This window comes from Zonotrichia albicollis, chromosome 9 (genome assembly GCF_047830755.1).
Source record: "Zonotrichia albicollis isolate bZonAlb1 chromosome 9, bZonAlb1.hap1, whole genome shotgun sequence".
Classification (NCBI taxonomy): Eukaryota; Metazoa; Chordata; class Aves; order Passeriformes; family Passerellidae; genus Zonotrichia; species Zonotrichia albicollis.
The window spans coordinates 34025242-34044098 of NC_133827.1; positions in this window are offsets into that span (position 1 = coordinate 34025242).

Consider the following 18857-nt stretch of genomic DNA (forward strand, 5'->3'; position numbering starts at 1 on the left):
GTTTCTGTAGTATTTATAATAATGAAGGACCACTCACACTTTCACAGTATAGAAGTCTTGTCTTTGCACTGATTTATACAGGTTTGAGATTGACCATGAAATGAAATTCTGGCTCCACACAAGCCAATGGCAAAAAATTTTCATGAAGCTCAGACTTGAGCCATGCCACAAAGGGCACATCTCTCTGTAATGTGAATGGTCTTTGAGATGGTACTGCATGAAGTAGAACAAAGGTATATTTAGAATGTTATATTGTTATTTAATACTAATACTAGTACTAGTAATGTTTGGTAACCTAATTGCATTCTGCCCCCAGGAGTTCAGAGCTCCTCCTGCTCACATTCCTGAATTAAGTGGCAAAGCACGATTACATATTCTCCCTCCTTTTCAGGTGAGGAAACTGAAGCTTACAGAGAGGTTAAGCAACTGCCCAAGGCTACAAAAGAAGTCTGGAACATGATATTCAGACATTTAGATATATTGCCAGTGGCTTAAGGGGTCTAATTTCTGAGAATTATAATTTTGGAGAGGCCCAAAAGCACCAACAGAGATCAGATTGGGGAATGTTCAAGAACGTCTCTCTGAAGCACGAGGCAGAGCAGCACAGTGATTATAAATCTCTCAAACTGTGCAGAGGTCCGGAGCCAGTGGAAACCTTCTGAAAACTCTGGTCCAAGGCATCCAGAAAAGTGAATGATCTGATGAAGAAAGAACAGTCTTTTGTCATTCTAAAAATACCAAGCCTGTACATCATGTGCACTGAGAGAAAAGTTCCTCTGTGAGACATCCTGAAGAGAGAGAGCTTCACACACTTTGTGTGATTGCCTCTTTCACGCCTAAAAGTGTTTAACAAAAATGAGGTTCACTTTAGTCACAACTCTACCCACATTCAAAGCCTTAATGTAAGAGTGCTTACATACATTCTTTTATTCTTTACTGAACCAGGCTGATTTCAGCTCATGAGATATAGTCTCCACTGAAATCAGTTCATTTCTTGCATTCTGCAACAGAGAAAATAATGAGGACAAAGAGAGGATCTTCTACACATTTTGTAGAATGAATTTTTATGAATTTATGTTTTCTTAAAAGTGAGTTCAATATATTAAAAAATCCAATGTATTCTTTCTTTGATGTTCCACTTCCTTTGGTAGAAAGGTCTGACTGAAAGATGCTCCTCAAGATTGAAATAAACAGCTCCACCAGACTCCCAAATCCTATGGGACTCAGAGTGTAAATCTCTGAGTGCTCAGCTGTGCTGCTTGCTGAGTTTACACCCTCTGTCCAGGCTCCCAGCCCGAGCCAGCAGTGCTGAGTTCCACCCATAAATGGCTTTAGAGCCAAAGCTCTCATCTCGAGCAGCACCTGGCAAGGAGCTGTGAGATAGTGCAGTGTACAGAGCCTCAGCACAATACCCCTGTGCAGGCAGCTCAGAAAACCAAGTGAACACCTCATTCTGCTTATGCTGACATTTCCACAGGCAGCATTACATACTTTCTTGAGATGGCAGTTCCCAATGAGCATAACAACATCCATATCCAAAAAGCACGGGTTAAGTGTGTCCAAGAGCACTGCAAGCTGTGAGTCTTCATCAGAACAGCAGAAATTACCTTGTTCTTTTCCTCATTTTGCAGCAATTTTCTGCATTAACAGAATTTTTTTTCTTTCTATTGATCTCCTTAGAAAGTCCTTAAGGTTCCTTTAGACTTCAAAATTACTCGGGAAATTTGGTGCTGCTAACATTACTCTGTAAGTTAGGAATCTGAGGGAGTTTGTTCTTTGTGCTGGCAAGCCTTCAAACTATCTTGATTTTATCAGCTATAATTCATGTTTTGTTCACGGGACAAGCTTTTTCTTTTGTATTATTTTGAGTCATCTCTGGAAAAAATCACCTCGCACTAAGACGTAATAAAATATGAGAAGAGATTATGACTTATTAAATTAAGCCAAAGCATACACTGTATTTTGGTATAGCACCATCCCTGGAGGGAAAGCGAATACATTTTCAAATGAGTTCTGCTTCCAATTAGGCAGGAAAACAAGTACCTAAATTTTCAAAGGAAACCAACACACAAGGTGTGCAGTGAACACAGGATACCAAAAATCCCAGCCCATAAGCAGCACCACAGAAACTGCTGGGTGCTGACAGTCTCAGCCAGGACTAGGGGCTGCACAATGTTATTTGTAATTTTTTGCTCCACTCCTTCCCCTATAAATTTTGCTTGCTCTGCGTGTATTTTGCTATGTGGGTGAATCTGGAAGAAATGGTAAATTCTTAATTCACACCTATAAACAGCTTAAGAAGAAAATGACCTTCTGCCTGTTGGATGTGCGCCTTCTATCACTAAGGGTCACTTATTTCAATTATTTAAGTTTGCAACATTAAATGCTCTACCATTGGAACAAACAAGGGCTTCAGTCATTGAATTTAACGTAGCAGGACCAGGCAGGTATTTACTTCCTGGCTCATGGAAAATGAAATAAGATAAAAACCCCTCTCTGTTAAGCACTCAGTGCCCCAGTATTGATAACCTTTAAAAATTATGTCAAATACACATGAGATGGGAGATGACTCAGCAGCTCCTAGATTCTCTGAGCAGATGGAACGTTGATGTCCCCAAATGAGAGATTTCTGTACAATTGCTTCTTGCTGGAGACACTGGTTCCAGTCATGGAACAAAAGATTTTTACTGCAAAACTGGCTTTACTAATAATAAGTGTGAAATAAGGATATTTCTCAAGGGGATTTTCTAAATTTAAAATGCATTCTGCTTCTTAACACCTCCTATCCTATGGAATGCTTTAGCCTACCACAGTCTAAATGAAGTAATTAAGTGCAAGTGTAGTTGTTACAATTGTCTGTGGCAGGACAAAAGTAATTGCCAGGGCACTGTCACATCTCTAGACTGTCGTGCTTCCAGTCCATAAGTCATGGCTGTGGGACCAAATTATTCCTCCCAATTCCCCTCTAGTTCCACTCCAGTGTATTTAACTTGACTAGTGGTACCATGACAAAGGTTAGTTACACTCCATCTGACTCTCAGTTCAAAAAAGCAGGAATATGCCCTATTTCTCACAATCACAACAAAAGCTCAATCAGCCCCACTCATATTTAACTTCCTCGATCATTTTAATCATCATATTTGTTGAGAGGAGGCACAAAGTGTTGTCCTGAATGTGAGGTTGAATATTTGATTTCCTTATGGATTTTGTATCCTCCATCCACTCATGTCCAAAGCAATGGCCACTTCTACCCTAAGAATAAAGCCCATCATTCAGATTCTTTGACACTACTTATGCTGATCTACTTTGGCTCTGTAACTTTATTTTCTGAATTTTTATATGGAGACAGTGACTATAGCATGTAGCTAGGAATGATTTTCAAGGAGTAAATACTAGGGTTGGGAATTAATCACAAGACATTTGAGAAGGGCCCCTAAGCTCTTCTAGTCTGCCATGAAAACTCTCTCTGCAGGGCTGTTTCCTCACCACACTGCTGGTACTGGGGACCAGAGACAGGATCAGTTTCTTTCCTGACCTGGCCAATGTGGGGCCAGTAGCTGTGCCCTGTTCCCTGCCCTGTCACAGGAGCTGGAAGCAGGATGCAGCATTTCCCCTGTTTGGCACAAACACTGGTATGAAAGGGAGGAAGCAGGCTGGCCCATCTCAGTGCTCTCACAACACCTTCTTTCCCCTTGGGCACCTGGGGGTAGGGCTACAGGCAATAGTGGCATTTGTGCCCCTCACCTCGTTTCATGAATCTTGAAATGATCCTGCCTAATAAATCTTAGTGGTAAATCCAATCATCCGGCCTTATTTCATTAGTTTTGCTGCTCTGAGAATGGCAGGCTAGTTTTTCCTGTAACCCTTCTGAATTTCACACATTCCTTTTACTCTCAGAATTTATTTTCCCTGTGGAGTCTGAAGTAATCTGAGAGAGCAACAAACCACTGCACCATTATAAGCCCCAGTTTCTCTATCAGTGTAGCCCAAATACACTTCTTACTGTGCTTGCTTCTGTAATAGAGGTTTGTGCTAGCTGCCAGGCAGAGACTGATGAGAGACAAGATAGGTATTTTCTGCCCAGAAAACAAGAAACATTATTAGGCTGTGCACAGTTAAGAGGAAAACTTGGTAGGATTTAACTCCACTTGGGCAGTTTCCCTATTTAAGGTGAGCAGCAAAGACAAGAGACACTCTTGCTGCAGCCCTCACCATCACTGCTGAGGTGAGACAAGATAGCACAATAGGGGGGACAAAGAAATATTGGTCAAGGTTGATTTGGTACAAGTTCTTCCCTCATAAATGCACAGAAATTTCTAATGTTCACACAGATTAAATGGATGTCGCTTTAAGTCACATTTGGAAACTCCCTGAGTACCAAATTGCCTGTCACTTGGGCATTAAAAGCAAAGTTCAAACACATTTTCTCTAAGTCCAGTGAAATATTATTTCAGAGCTTTGGTGCTTTACTCAACAAAAACAATTTTCTCATTTTTAAAGGCCATGCCAAGTATTCTAACAACTGCAGCTACAGATCATGTAACTGAAAACCTTCCTAATGTGAGCTTGAGAATTTTTACTAGCTCTAAAAACAGCTGGTCATGAACATACTAGTCAGAAAAGAATACAAAACAAAACTAGTAAAAGGAGTGTTGATTGCTAGCTCTCTCACGGGTATTTTTAACCATTTCTTAAATATGCTTTGCCTGTCTAGAAGTGAGAATATTCACATTATTTATTTCACATCTATCTGGGAAAAAAGTCCCTAAATTCCTAATGAAGTGCATTTGTATTTGACCAATACTTCTAAAGCGAAACCTGGTGTATGTACTTACATAAAAAGTTTATTAATTTTGACTGTTCTAGGATGAAGCAAAACTCCTTGAAGACGAGTCCTAACCTCAAAAATGTTTTTGAACAGGTTTCAGGGATCTGTCTTCTGTAGCTCTGTGTATGCACAGACGTGCTGTGAGTGTAAAGGTGAGGCTGTGCGTGAGAGAAGAAAGACCCTGACTCTGTTCATCCACCCAACTGGATAAGGATCCTTGCACTCATTTCAGTGCTTTTGGTCAGACTATACCCACAACCTACAGGAAGCTTTCACTGATTTCCTGGGATCTGGATTTATTGTTAGCTTTGACTTTAATTGCTAAAATTCTTATTAAGTGGTACCTGGATGTAAGTATTGATTAGGAACTAATGCTTAACAAGGGCAATACAAAAATATGATTAAAATGTCAGCTACCAGGCATTGGCAAATGAACTTTCACTACATCTTTGCCAATTATTGTGCACATAAGCTGTGCACCTATTCATTGTGCCAAGCTGTATTAGCTGTAAACAGTGGTAAACAGGTAAACAAAATGTGCTTTCTGTTGCTATCACTGGCACAAAAGAGAGAAGTGGATTTTTAACTTCCCAGACATTTCAATGAGTAGTGGAAGGTTACTCTAAAACTTATAAAACAGGATGAGAGAATGAATCTGACATAAAACCATTCCTGAAAGGCAGGGTCAGTCTTAGTCAAACCATCCCTGGTCAAAACGAAACCAGATCTTTAAGGTCTTCATCTCTCTCTCTTTGTGCTGTACATGAGCTGTACAAGCTGGCAGCAATTCTGCCTTCAAACCAAAACACAACCCTCACCTTGTCACTGCAGAAGAAGAGTCCAGTGGTTCATAATGGCTCACAAGTATTTGATTGACCTTTCCGTGGTTGCTGAAAGGAATTGCCATATTGCAAATCTGATTGTCTCCCTGTAATCAGTCCTCATGGCAATTTCAGGGGGTATGTCTAAGAAGAGTCCCTGAATGCTTGAAATCCAATAAGGATATTGATTAGCGCTAGTGACCTCTGCCAAGAAAGGTCAAAGGGAAAATTTTCTTTCAACTTCTCATCAGCTTTTAGCAAATGAGTGCCAGATCCCATGCTTCCAGCTTAGCAGCACCATGGAAACCGGTCCAGGTGAACTGCTTCCCATTACAAAAATCTGTGTTAATCACATGCATAAGGATGATAGAAGCGCTCCCTGGGCTCCCCAGTGCAATGAAACAATGTGACTTAATGACATTTGCAGGATCTTATATAGAAAGGGAGGAAAGAATAGGATTTCCTTCAGAGATAATTAAGATAAGGATGAGAGACATCAGTAGGGTAAAAAAAAAGGTTAAAATAAGGAGTAAAAATCTATGCTGCTGATCTCAAGCTTTGCACCTTGCCCTTTCATATCTTTGCAATAATTTTCAGAGTGCTTCCTCGGTACAGGCCAGAGAGAATTTTTTATGAACTCCTGAAAATAGATTTAAAATTCACAAAGTCTCATAACAACCGCTATGCTTCCTGCCACTCTCCTCTACGGTCGTTTTTCAGCTGAGAGCTCAGCAAAGCTCCACAGCCTGACGTGGGGCCGTGACCGGGCTGCTAAGCAGCGTGTGGTGTGGAGGGGATGCTGCTGCCCGTCCTTCCTTGGGCCGCTGCGATTTCCCGGGTTCGGCCCCGAGCCCCGCCGGGCCCCGCGCACCGCGCCGGCTTGAGGTGCAGCAGCGCCACCTGCTGCTCACGACCGCGCACTGCAGCGCGCCCCGCGCTCCTCCTTGGAGAGCCTTTATTTGTCTTGTAAGGCAAGAGGAATAAAAACAGAGGCCACTTAGGCAGGGCTTGTGACATCAACACTCAGGAACTCACAGGTGGATACACATTGCTGCAGCCAAAACACAGTCTGGTGTTAGAGAGCAGGGGAGGTGGAATAAATACGTCCCCATGGCTTGGGAACAATTTTCTCACCTTCCCAGCAAGCACTCACACAATAAATATATTTCCAGCTCATGAGATGGGGAAGATTTATCTTTTATCACTAATTTAAGCTCACTGAAAAATCCAACTGGCTCTTTTACATAAGGAAATCAAATGGCTAAGTCAGAACATATTCTGGTAAAAATCAGCATAGCTCCAGGGACCTCTACTCGGGTGGATCAGAGCCAATTAACTCTGCCTTGTGTACAGAGGTCTGATAAGTAAGCCTGTGCTGGGGATTAAGTCACCCAGAAGAGCACAGACAAGGCCAACTTTTATCTGCTGCTGTTTGTGAGCAAAGGTGAAAAGACAGTTGGTCAAATGAACCAAAGTGGGCTGGCAGCCAGCTGGTAAAGCCTCAGCCACTGGGGTAGAGTCACTCCAGGTTCAGGTCTGCATAATGGGGACTGCAACCCAGCTTCCCCCTCCAGCCCCATGTCATTTGACTTAAATATGTGCCCTAATGGCACTCCTAAGTAACACTGCCTTGCCAGAGAGCTGCATCCACATTCACATGACTTTACATCCATTTGCTTTATCCACCTGTGATGGCAGATCTCAAACAAGCCTTTGCACTAAATCTCAAGATTTAGCTGTTTTATCAGCATCCTCCAGCTCTCCTTTTTAAAGGCTACATAGACAAATGTCTGATAGTTCTGCAGTCAGTGCACACCGACCTCCCACACATGGGAGATGGAATTATCTCCACATTACCATTCCTCACCTCTGCAATTTCTCCTTTATTTTTGAGATGGGCCTGATTAGGCTGTCTCTGCTCTAAGGAGGGCCGTTGCTGGGTCTGCAGGCACTGGCACGTGCCTGGGCCTTCCAGATCACTGCACAATGCAGAAGGGGAAGCACAATAGCAAGTGGAAGCTTGGGTGAACCTCTCTGTTTCAGACAAACAGACTGTTTAATCTGTCCAGAGTTTAGTGACTGATAATGACTGACAGACTGTACTGTTAAAAACAAAAAAGGCCTTATTTGCTCTTACCTCCCCTTAGTCTTGAATTTCCAGGAATAAAAGAGCTACTCTTCTCATGTCTGCTGCTGTGTAAGGGACTCTGCTCACCTTAGAAACCTTTTCCTACACCCACCTCCACAGCAGGCTGTTCCTGAGCAGGGTGCCAGACAGGGGTATGGCACTGCAGATGTTCTACCAGTTCCCTGGGCATTCACACCTCCCTGTCCTGCTGCTCCTCACCATCACACACTGAAATTCTTTTCCAGATGCTACATGCTAACAGTCCAATCATCCTGAAATCAGGCTAAACGCCCACTTTTCCTTCTCCTCTCTTTTATACTATTGAAGAGTTTACAGCACAATGTTCCCAGCTACATGGCTTTGCTTTTCTCTTTTCCCTTTGTTACATTCCTTCCCATTTCCATTTCTACTTCTGGAGGTCACCTGGCCCTTTGTGTAGCATATCCTGATCCTCCTTTACTAACAGTGTCCTCTAAATGCTACCAGCAATTTGCATAAGTGTCCCTACTTGTGTGCTGAGGACATGAACCAATACAGTAAAGCAGGATATGTTTTAAGACTAACCTAAGATATCTGGGAAACATCACCATCAGCTTTCCTCCAAGCTGGTATGTTTCCTATTTATAGTACATATTTTTGTGTCTCCACTTTAGCCAGCAGAATTGTAGCATGTAAGTAACATCTTTAGTGATTCCCCATATAGCAGCTATCAGATAGTAAAGCCTGGGAGATCCACCACATTTTTCCTGACTATGAAAATTGATTATCTTAAAAATAGTAGTGTGGCATGACACAGCATTAGTAAAAGCTTGCTACATTTTATTCCACTTTCCTCTCTCTGTCTCTCCTATCCTTCCTCTCCTATTATTCTTCCCTCCAAAGTCTATTCATAAGTCTTACATGCTACTGTAACCAGTCAAGCAGCCCTGTTGTTACTGCTTGGAAATACAGGGCATTTTTTATTTGCTGTTCTCCAATCAGAAGCCTGAGGTTCTTCTTGCTCATTTCTCGTGCCCAGTCTGAAAGGGTTCTAGCACAAAAAGTGCCTTGTCCTCGTGCCCACTTCCCTCCATAAAAGTGTACAGATTTTGCTGTGCAAATACAGATTTTGCTGTGACATTTTCTCTCTTCCATCTCTGCCAATGGCTTTTTAGGGAAGCGGTAAGCAGTTTGTTGCTAATTCCTGTTATGTTTGGAACAAGGCTACAGATCGTCATAAAATGAAAAGATGCAAAAGGTTTATGTACCATTGTCATCAGGCTTAAATGGACTGGGATTGTCTCTTGGATGAGCCACAAACTCCCCATGCATGTCTGCAGAGATGTAGCTCTTTCCAAGACTCACTCTGTTTAACTCATAGCCAGCCTTGGGTCTGCTCAGCTGCTGGAGCATCCTCACACAGGCCAGCAGTGTCCAGGACTGAGCCCACCCAGCGTGGGCTTGTTCTGGGGAGATCCCCATTCCCAGAAAGGAAACCAAGCTCTGTTTCTTCCCCAGCACAGGACTTGCAGGCAACACCCCTGCCACAGGCTGAGTCACAAATTTTGGTATTTCTTAGTCCTTTTCCCCCTTGTCTTGCCTGCCAGCCAGGCAGCAATTTTTGGAAAAATAATCCCACAGGACCTATCACCAGGTGCTTCCTTCCACTAGAGAGGATTCTAAGGCTTTCTCCATTCATTCTCATTTATTTATATTATTTTCATATCTTTCTCCCTCTGACTTCTCCAGTGAGATCAGGCTCACCTTAAAGTATATATAGGCACGATTTATCCCTGCCTGCAGTTAACCCTTTCAAGGCCAGTGTAGAATTTTTGCATGAGGTCCCAAAAATATAATAAAGGGTGAGTTAAAAGAGACTGACCATGAACTTCTCCTTATTGCATCACAGTATGATGGTCTGGGTGTTTACTAGAGAAAGAAAGTGGTTTGGTGTTGACTTAAATGTTGTTCATTAACTTATTTTCCATCTCCTGTGTTTCAGACTATGCTGAAATACAGTGTTTGTTCCTTTGGAGAACATGTTATGTAAACTTCTGATGAAAAGTAAATATTTTCTTTGAAGGGAATGTTTATACCTGATCCAGTCTGAAACATGGAAGCTACTATAAAGGAGCAAAGAAAGTCTCTCTATTCTGACATCATTCAGTTTAGGTAAACAAATATGACAGCTAGTATCACATTAGGAACAGCTTCTAGGCAGTCACAGGTTTTAAATCTACTGGGAAGCAGATGAATATTTAGGGCTGTATTATCCCCTCTTCAATGGTGTATGTACCAATATGGTTGTGTTTTTTTCTACAAGCTGTGATTAGAAATGTTATATTTGAACAAATTGAGCATTCTTGTGCCTAAAACATGAATCCATATCATAAGGCTTATACTAAGGCCAGGAAAAAAAAATTCTTATCCTTGACTGCCAGCAGCTTTGAGTAGTCCTGTACGTCCTTCAAGCTAAGGCAGTGCTGGTCACCTGTTGATCTCCAGATGCTTCACCAAACAGGTATTCAGTTTCCCAGTGTGGTGCCACCCCTGTTTCACATGCACAGAAACTGAAGCTGAAACAGTTGTAATGCCGATGATAGTCTTGCTTTGCGTCGGCAGTTTGGCCAAGTGATCTCCAGAGATCCCTTCCAGAAAGGTTTATGACTCGGTGACTGGACTGGTTCGATTATCCAGGTTCTCCTCTGGCTGTTGTTTCCCACGTGCCTGCACAGCCACTCGCAGGATCTGTGTTAACCCAACTCCTGGAGTCCATCTGCCAAAGAACCAACCCCACCACAATGACTGCTCCATCTGCAGATGGCAGAACTCGCTGCACCACCGCACTGCGTGGTTGGTTGAATGAAGGAGCAGTGCCAGGGGAGGGTGAGAGCCGTGGCCAGGAGCAGGGAATGGCACCTCCCCTTTCCGGGGCCGTTAGCGCTACCCCGTAACGTCAGCCCGTGCCATGGCACAGCCATGGGAACTGAGCCTGCCCCATGCTCCACGTCTGCCCTGCTCCCCGAGCTGTCACCGTGCCACCACGGGTGTGGTTGAGTGCCTCTGATGGACATGTGCCAGCCTGGCCCAGGGCTGCTGCCATTGGGAGGCACTAGGCATGGATCCCGGCATCCTGCAGGCACGCAGCCGTGCCTGACAACAGCTGGCAGGGGCAGCTGAGCATCGTGATTAAAACCCGTTAGTAGCACCAGCTCCTTAATTTTCTGCCAGCATGTTCACCATCTTGCTGAAGGTACAAACCCCTGCATCTAGAACATGCCTCAGTGGGACATGCCACTTGTGCACGTTTTCCACAGCTTTCTGAATACCAAAAATTTTAAGCATTAAGAGAGTTCAGCAGCAGGTAAAATATTCTTAAGCCCATACACAGCGCCTCTTCTAGTTTCTAGCTACTCTGAAGTATTTTTTATTTGTGGGCTTGGGTTCTTCTGCCTCAACAGCTTATCTTCAAAAACATGCTCTTATTTCAGATTCAGTTTCTTTGACCTTTGTTACACAGCAAACTTGAACTTCTGCTCTGAGAAAGTCTGTTCATCTCTTCATGTCTGCTTCCATAAGCTTCCCAAAGTACTCTGCAAGTCCATTTAACACCCTCTTGTTGTCTCTTTTGCTCTTGGTATATTTTCCATTCTGTAGTCTGTTCAAAGTTTACTAAACTGGTTTCCCAGCTCAGGCTTTCCATTTTAATATCAATCACTCAAAAGTACAAACTTTAGTGTTAAGTGTCCCACATTGTCCCCAGTCTGAAGGGACAGGTCAGTAATGGTTTTATAAACATCTACAAAAATTTGCAGGCTGGCTCTTCTAACCTGATTAGTTTCAGTGGAATTTAGTGGGCTTTCCTATTTTTCCCTCTCATAGTTCCTTTCACAGGCTTTAGTTGCTGAGAGGTTTCAATTTGTGGCATTCAAGGTCATAAATATCCAAAGATCTCTACCCAAGATATCAATCACTCTGGCTCATTGCTCTTGTGCTTTTTCCATGGGCACTGTTGCACCTTCTCCAGTGTCTCTGGTAAATATAAACTGGGTGGGAACTGGAGATGGAAATGGCTATTTCAGAAATTATTCCTGCCCCCAAATACGATATTTTATGTTCAGCTCCAACTGCAGAAAGGGCCTTAGGACTGGAATAGGGGAATTTACTCCTGGATACAGTGCTAATCTGTTGGTACCACGTGTTTCTTCTCAAAGAGACATGCTTCTTACAGAATTATTACTTTTTCTGGATTTATTAGGGGGCATCTTTGGGGTGAGTTACAGTTGATTTCAGATTGCAGAAGAAGCAAAGTGCATATATTCCTTACAGAGCAAACTGTCTTTTACTGACAAACACATATTGATCCTAGCAATGGGACCCAATTGTGACCAAGATCTGCAATCCCTATTAGGTTATTACCTAGAGATGCAAGGAAAAAGGGTTGTCCCCCCTCATTATTTTCATAATACAGCAGAGAAATCGTCCATTTCTTACTGACTTAAATTTTCTTTTCAACAAAACTGAATAGAAATTATTTAATCATTCATCCTCTATTTACCTTTCATATCAAAGCAAAGTTAGCATAGGCAGGTTCATGATGCATGTAAAATAAATCCCAACAGAGACTATTCCAGGATTTTAGGGGAAATTATTTGTATCATTATTATTCTACCAGGCTGCCTGCAATTTTCATCTCAAACCCTATAAATTTTACCCCCAGTATCTGCAATGACTTCCAAAATTATGCAGATGATTATTTTATTAGCATGTACCCAGATGGTAGACTGCCAGGCACAGTTACTGTCATTGCATGTAGCTCTCTGTAATGCAAGAATTACTAGGAAAACAGTGCATTTGGGCACTGGTTATATAAATTAAGACCAAAGCAACAGTTACAAACTCAATTCAAACAAAATCAATAAAAGGTATGTAAATCATCAGACTAGTAACATTAGACATAATGTTAATGCCAATCTCTTCATGTCTAGCCCTACACTGAATTGTGGGAAATGTCTGACAGACTTCTGCCCCATAATGTCATTTCTCATTGACTTTATTTAAACCCAGTTTTACTTAAAGCTGTTCATCACAACTCTTGCAATTTACTCTATGGATATACCTTAGACCACACCTGAAAGACAAGGACCTAAGAGCAGAGCAGACTACAATAAACAGGGAAAAACACACATTCACTTTGAAATATCATTTTTGTACCATGCCAATCAGATCCCTCTGTGACATTTGCCACACTAGACTGGTAGTGATGTTTATTCCAATACTGTATTCTGTATAAATGCAATTTTTGTCTCTTCCTACCTCTGAGGGATACAGTTTGTAAAATCATTTTGGATATGAAATGCACTGTGAGGATGAAGAACCCTGTGCACTGTAAGATCACTGAGCGCATACAAAGCTCCAGAACCCTGTGGCTGCAGCTGTGCAGTGGTGCTGGATGGGCTGCCTGGTATCAGCAATGGCTGATGCAGCAGGACCCAGCAGAGCCTCAGGTGTGTCAGCACCCATCCTCATCCTCACCCTGGAGCTTTTCAATTGCTGAATACTCCCCCCCCCTCTCCTTGATTTAATTTCTTCCTCTGGTGTCCATCTCTTCTCTGTGGCTCCTCTCAGCAGCTGTGGGCTCCTCTTCTCTGGCACTCACACAGCAGTGACCAGTCAGCCTCAGGTGAGTTTGCCCTTAGGCCACAGACTAAGAAGTATTTTATTATGTCTGGGCCCAAGGACCAAATACAGACTGGAGATTCTTTCCCTCAGTGAATCCTGGACCACCTCTCTTCTCTGCAGCACATTGTGCAATGCACCCTGTCTTCCTCCACAGACAGGTCACTGGGGGAGTGTGATGGCAGCAGAAGTCACCTGGCTTCCTCTGTTGGACTGTGACCTGTAGGTAGAGACCTATGGCAGCATTTACTGCTTGGGAAACTTCTCCCCACCTTCTTCAGGAAGAGGCAGAAGGCTACCAGCTTAACCATGTAGGTTAAGGCCTGCCCCAAAAGTGTGAAAACATAATCCACAAGTGTAGGAGTTAGTATACCAACGAGACAGCAATCTCAATACACCTTACACTGTTTCAGAAATCTGTTCTCTATCTGTTCAGGCACGGGTGGGAAGATTGTACTGTTGGATCTGGACAAGCTAGAAGCCAAGTGTTATATTAAAATCTGTGTGCCACAGGAGGCTTGTGAACACAGGTCTTTTGTTGAAATATATTATATATACTATATCTGCAGATTGGGTTTAGCTTTACACCTTGATTCTTCTGGCACAGCTGTTCACATTAGGAAAGTCAAACATGATGACAGATCTGATAGCTGGCACTGTCTGATGCAAACATGGGAAGCAGGAAGCAAGAGAAATCAAAGAAGAAAAATGTGTCTCTCCTTTAATGCACAACAGCAAACACTCCAGCCATATTCTCGCTGAAAGGAATTTGATGTCTCGGTCAGTGCTTTGCCTAATGAGCTACCAACATCAATCTGTCATCATCTGTATTATTTGAAATGGCCTCTGCTGACACAAGGTATATTCATGTACTGGCCCTCCTGGGCACTTGAGAGTTCAAGTCCTGGGCAGTTTATACCACACTGAATGATAATGAAGGGTAACAGAATAATCATTGGCTTCCTTCTCTCAAGGGGAGGCAAGAATGTTGTTGCAGAGGTCTCCCCCAGCCAAGAATGGCTTTTGATTACAGAGCTGGGAATGTGAGTTGTTTCTCTGTGCACAAATAGTCTCCAGCAACTCTTTGCAACAGTTCTTTAGCTCCCCAAAGCACATGTAGCGCATCTGTCCATCTGTCCTGGCATTTCCATGGTCCTGCCCCAAGTATCTGACTCTCAAAAACTTGAAGGGCTGTATCAAAAGCCAAGAAAGAGATGAACACTGACAATAGGTGGGAATTTCAAGGAAAAAAATCCCCTCTTAGTGCCTGTCTTTACCTGTTCCTATAATACACACATAACATTACACCATCATCTTTAACATCTTCAGCTGTGCTCAGAAAATTACTGTTTCTGGAAATATCTTCTCAGTAAGATTTTAGATTGCAAGGTTTCTAACCAACACCCAGCAGTTGTTTCAAAACCATAATCTTTAACTTGCATCATTAAACGGAAACTTCACACAAATGAAGCAAATAAATTGTCATGACACTTAATACAAATGACAACTACTATATTTTTATTGGTCCAAAGTTTGCAAAAGATCTTATTTCCTTTCAGAAAGTACCTGGGAGTTGCAACACCACAATCCTAGCCAAGATTTATGCTCCCATGTTAATGCACACTTAAAACTGCAGGTGAGCTGCAGGTGAGTTACATAACAAGAAAAAATAACAATGTTTGACAGCAGTATTACCAACCTTTCTCTTAAGAACTCAAAGGTTTCAAAGTGTATGAACTAGACCTCACTTCATCTTCTACAACAAGTAAATATTATATGTTCCCTTTTGTCAGTGGAAGGCTTTCATCCAGCTACTCCAAGGACAGTCTTATTTGCAAGACTTGTGTATGCACTACAGGACGGTTCCTTTGTTCCTCACATATCCCAAAATGAAGGCAAGAGTTAGGGAGGGGCCAGATAAGAGTCCCTCTTATCAAATAAGATTTGTTTTCAAAGGAATGTTTCCTACCAAACTGCTTTTGGTAAGCCAAGAAGATAAGACTGTCCCTAGAGTGGCATAGAGTGTGCTCTTAAAGGCAGATTAAGAAGATACCTGTCAAAACAGAAATGTGGTAGATAAATTCACAATTTTAGGTGGTTTTCACACATTTTGCTTTACAAAGTCCAATTTTTTTTTAGTGTAAGTGCAGCCACCCATATAACAAAAACAGGTTTAAACGTCATGTAACGCTTTACTGCAGATAATGTGGGGAGGGGCAGCTCTTCAGGCCCTGTGAGACCTCAGAGAGGTGATGGCCTCAAGGACCAGCTCAGAAGTGGGATTCTTTCTGAAGAGAGTGCAAGAGACACATCTGTCAGTGACAAGGCTGAATGGCTCAAAGAGATGGTGATGGCAGAATGGACAAGGTGAGATCCAGGTGAAAGCTGAGCACGAAGGTCTGGTCTTGGCCAGGGCCTTGCAGAGGCAAGGAGAAAATTGAGCTTGGTGTTCTCGTGAATGGGGAACCACTTGGAGAAATGATGAAATACAGCCTTGCTTAGGAAATAGGACCAATGGTAGAGGAAGTCATCATATGGAGTTCATTGTAACATGAACATACTGAGCTACAGTGACAGATAAAACAGGGATTTCAGATATATTTGACAGGAAGAAAATTATGCTGTAGACCCAGAAGAGTTGTGTAAGACAAGAGGACTCAAAAAGACCCAAGATTCCCTTCAAGAGACAGAATAATGGAAATAACTAATGGAAAAATGAGAAATTTACTGAGACTAACAATGCTCAACAGAACAGCAGAGGGGACATGCCAGGAGCAAAGGCTGAGATGCTCAATACAGAAATACAGAACCTTGTAGCCTCACCAAAGCAGTTCTGTGAGTTCTCTTTGCCTGTTTTATTCATAAATCCATGAGTACAAAATCAGTGTTCTGCAGTAGCCAGTTACCTGTGCAATTTTAACTGGCAACATTTAACACCACTGTTTGATTCAGAATTTCTAGGCTGAATGTAAACAGAGCTACAGCTGTCTTTGCTCTGGCATAACAAAACTTAACAAAGTCACAAACACATCGGGAAAAAGTGTTGACATGCACCTCTGCACAGAAATGTGACACTGGATGTTGTTTTTAATCAACCCACGATGCTCACATCACATCTCCCTTCCTCTGAGACACTAAGGAGGAGGTCACCTGGCCACGGGTGTGTCTGCTCAGAGAGCCTCGTGTTTATTGCTCCTGACAGCCTGGGCTCCCTGTCTGCTGTGAATCCAAGGCTGTGTAAATTAAGCAGGGAGAGCTGTAAGTGTAGTAACTTTGTTGTCATAAAAGTCATCCATATTTTATGTCTAACATGCAAAATTTCAACTCCTTAAGCAGGAATGTCTATATAAATTCCTTCAAACTGCACTGACTTGGAAAGACCCACTTCCCCTATTGCAAATGTGTTATTAATATGTCGCCTCCACGCTATTAAATTAAAATGTCCCCCTCATGTTTCCGATCTTACTTCCAGATTTTTAGCCATGTGGCTGGAAGGCAGCAGAGATTGAATTAAATGGGTGATTTAGGGACATGTAGCAGTAAAAAAAAAACCACCAAAAACCCATAGGACTTCATCATCTGCCTCACTAAAAATAAATAAGTTAAATTTTTTAAGACTGTCTTGCTTGTCAGAATTATGTAAATCTCACTGGGATATTGATTGAGTTTGTCATGCCCCTGAAGGAGAGCTCCAAGGTGAGAAAGGATATAATTTGCCATCCCCCACCTGCCATTCCCTAGCCCTGCCTGGAACAGTGTGGACCCTCCTGTCACTCATGCCAATGAGCCTCCACATGGAAACACAGGCACTGTTTTCAAAACAGTAGCCCAGCATAAGGAGGGAACAATTTCATAAGTAGGGAACAAATGTTCTCAGACTGCCACCGCATAAGAATTCATAAGAATGAATGTGCAGTTTTTTCTACAAAACTCAGTGGAAAAAGCACTTACCTACAGCACCAAGAATGAACTTTGTTTCTCACATCAAAAATATGTCATTGCAGCTGAGCATGTGGGAATCCAGAGAGCACAGCAGGCTTCCCTAACACTTGCTACTAAATTTCAGGGTTTAACTCAGCAAGGGAAGATAGCATGTGGAGTTATCATGTGGAGTTCTCCATCAAAGAGACTAACAGCGTCATAGAACATGACAGCACCCAGACAAATTGTGCACTTACATCTTTAAAGACTCCTGTAAGTAGTAGGAATTAATGTGGCATGTTTCAATTTGCGTTTTTAAACTGGAGCCATGTGTCTGTGGTCACCCTGGTAATGTCAGGACAGTCACTGGAGTGGAGCTGAAATTCGCTTGCTGCTCATGGAGATGGGGAGAGGTCAGTGTGACTGCAGGGAGTTTGTTTGCTCAGTGTGAAATACCTGGTTTCTGCTTCTGATCCACTGTTTGCTCCGGAGGTTCAGCCCTGCAGTCTCTTCCCAGGTACCCTGCTCTGTTTGTTCTAGGTTCTGGTATGAAGCAATGATCAGGGAAACACCCAGAGAAGCTGCAAGAACAAACTATAGCATAAAAACATAAAGACAACCCCCCCAAATCCTTCCACAGCTGCTAATCTCTGATTTCACAGTTGCCACCTATCCATCTCCAGCACAGCTTTCCCACACCCATCAAATTGCACAGGAATGATACTGAGAGAACCATGACATCCCTGCAGGGCTGAAGCAAAAATATCCCACTGTTTAGAGTTGCATGGCAACATAAATAACTTTGACCTCAATAAAAGAGTAAAAAAGTATAACAAATTTAGGAAGGGGAGGTCTCCCATACCAGGTCAGTGTAACACAGGGTAAGTCAATCAGGGGCTTGAAAACCCTCAACACATAAAACTGCTCCTGTTACTGATTGCAGCATCAAAACACAGAGCAGGGAAAATGCGGAAATGGGGAGGAAAATTTAAATCAATCAAAAACTTCACTAAGACAAAACATCTTATATAATCTTCCCACTGGGAGGAGAAGGAGAATAGACTTTCATGTAACAACTGCTAGTTTTGTCAGTTGATGTACTTCTGGAAGGCACTCAAGTATTTCAGTGGCATAGACAATAGAAGAGCAAAATGAACAAGAGAGAACAGAACAAAAATAGGATTGGTTAACTTTGTCTGGGAGAGCTGGTCAAAAATTTAAAGTTTCATTTCAGTAAAAATTTCAAAATTCTTGACAACTTTTTAAGCTCTTTCAAAGGAAAAGAAAAATAAAAGCAATAGAGTTTTTAAAAAGAAACTCTAACCAGTGAAAAATGTCTCTGAAATAATAAATACTAAATCTGGAAGACCAAATTTCAATCCCCTCAATCTTCCTACCTTTCTGATAAGTCCAGGAAATAGTCTTATCTAAGGTTTTACTGACTGGCACCTGGCTTTTCTGACTCTTGGATTCCTCTAATGTTTTGAATTCATCCTTCTAC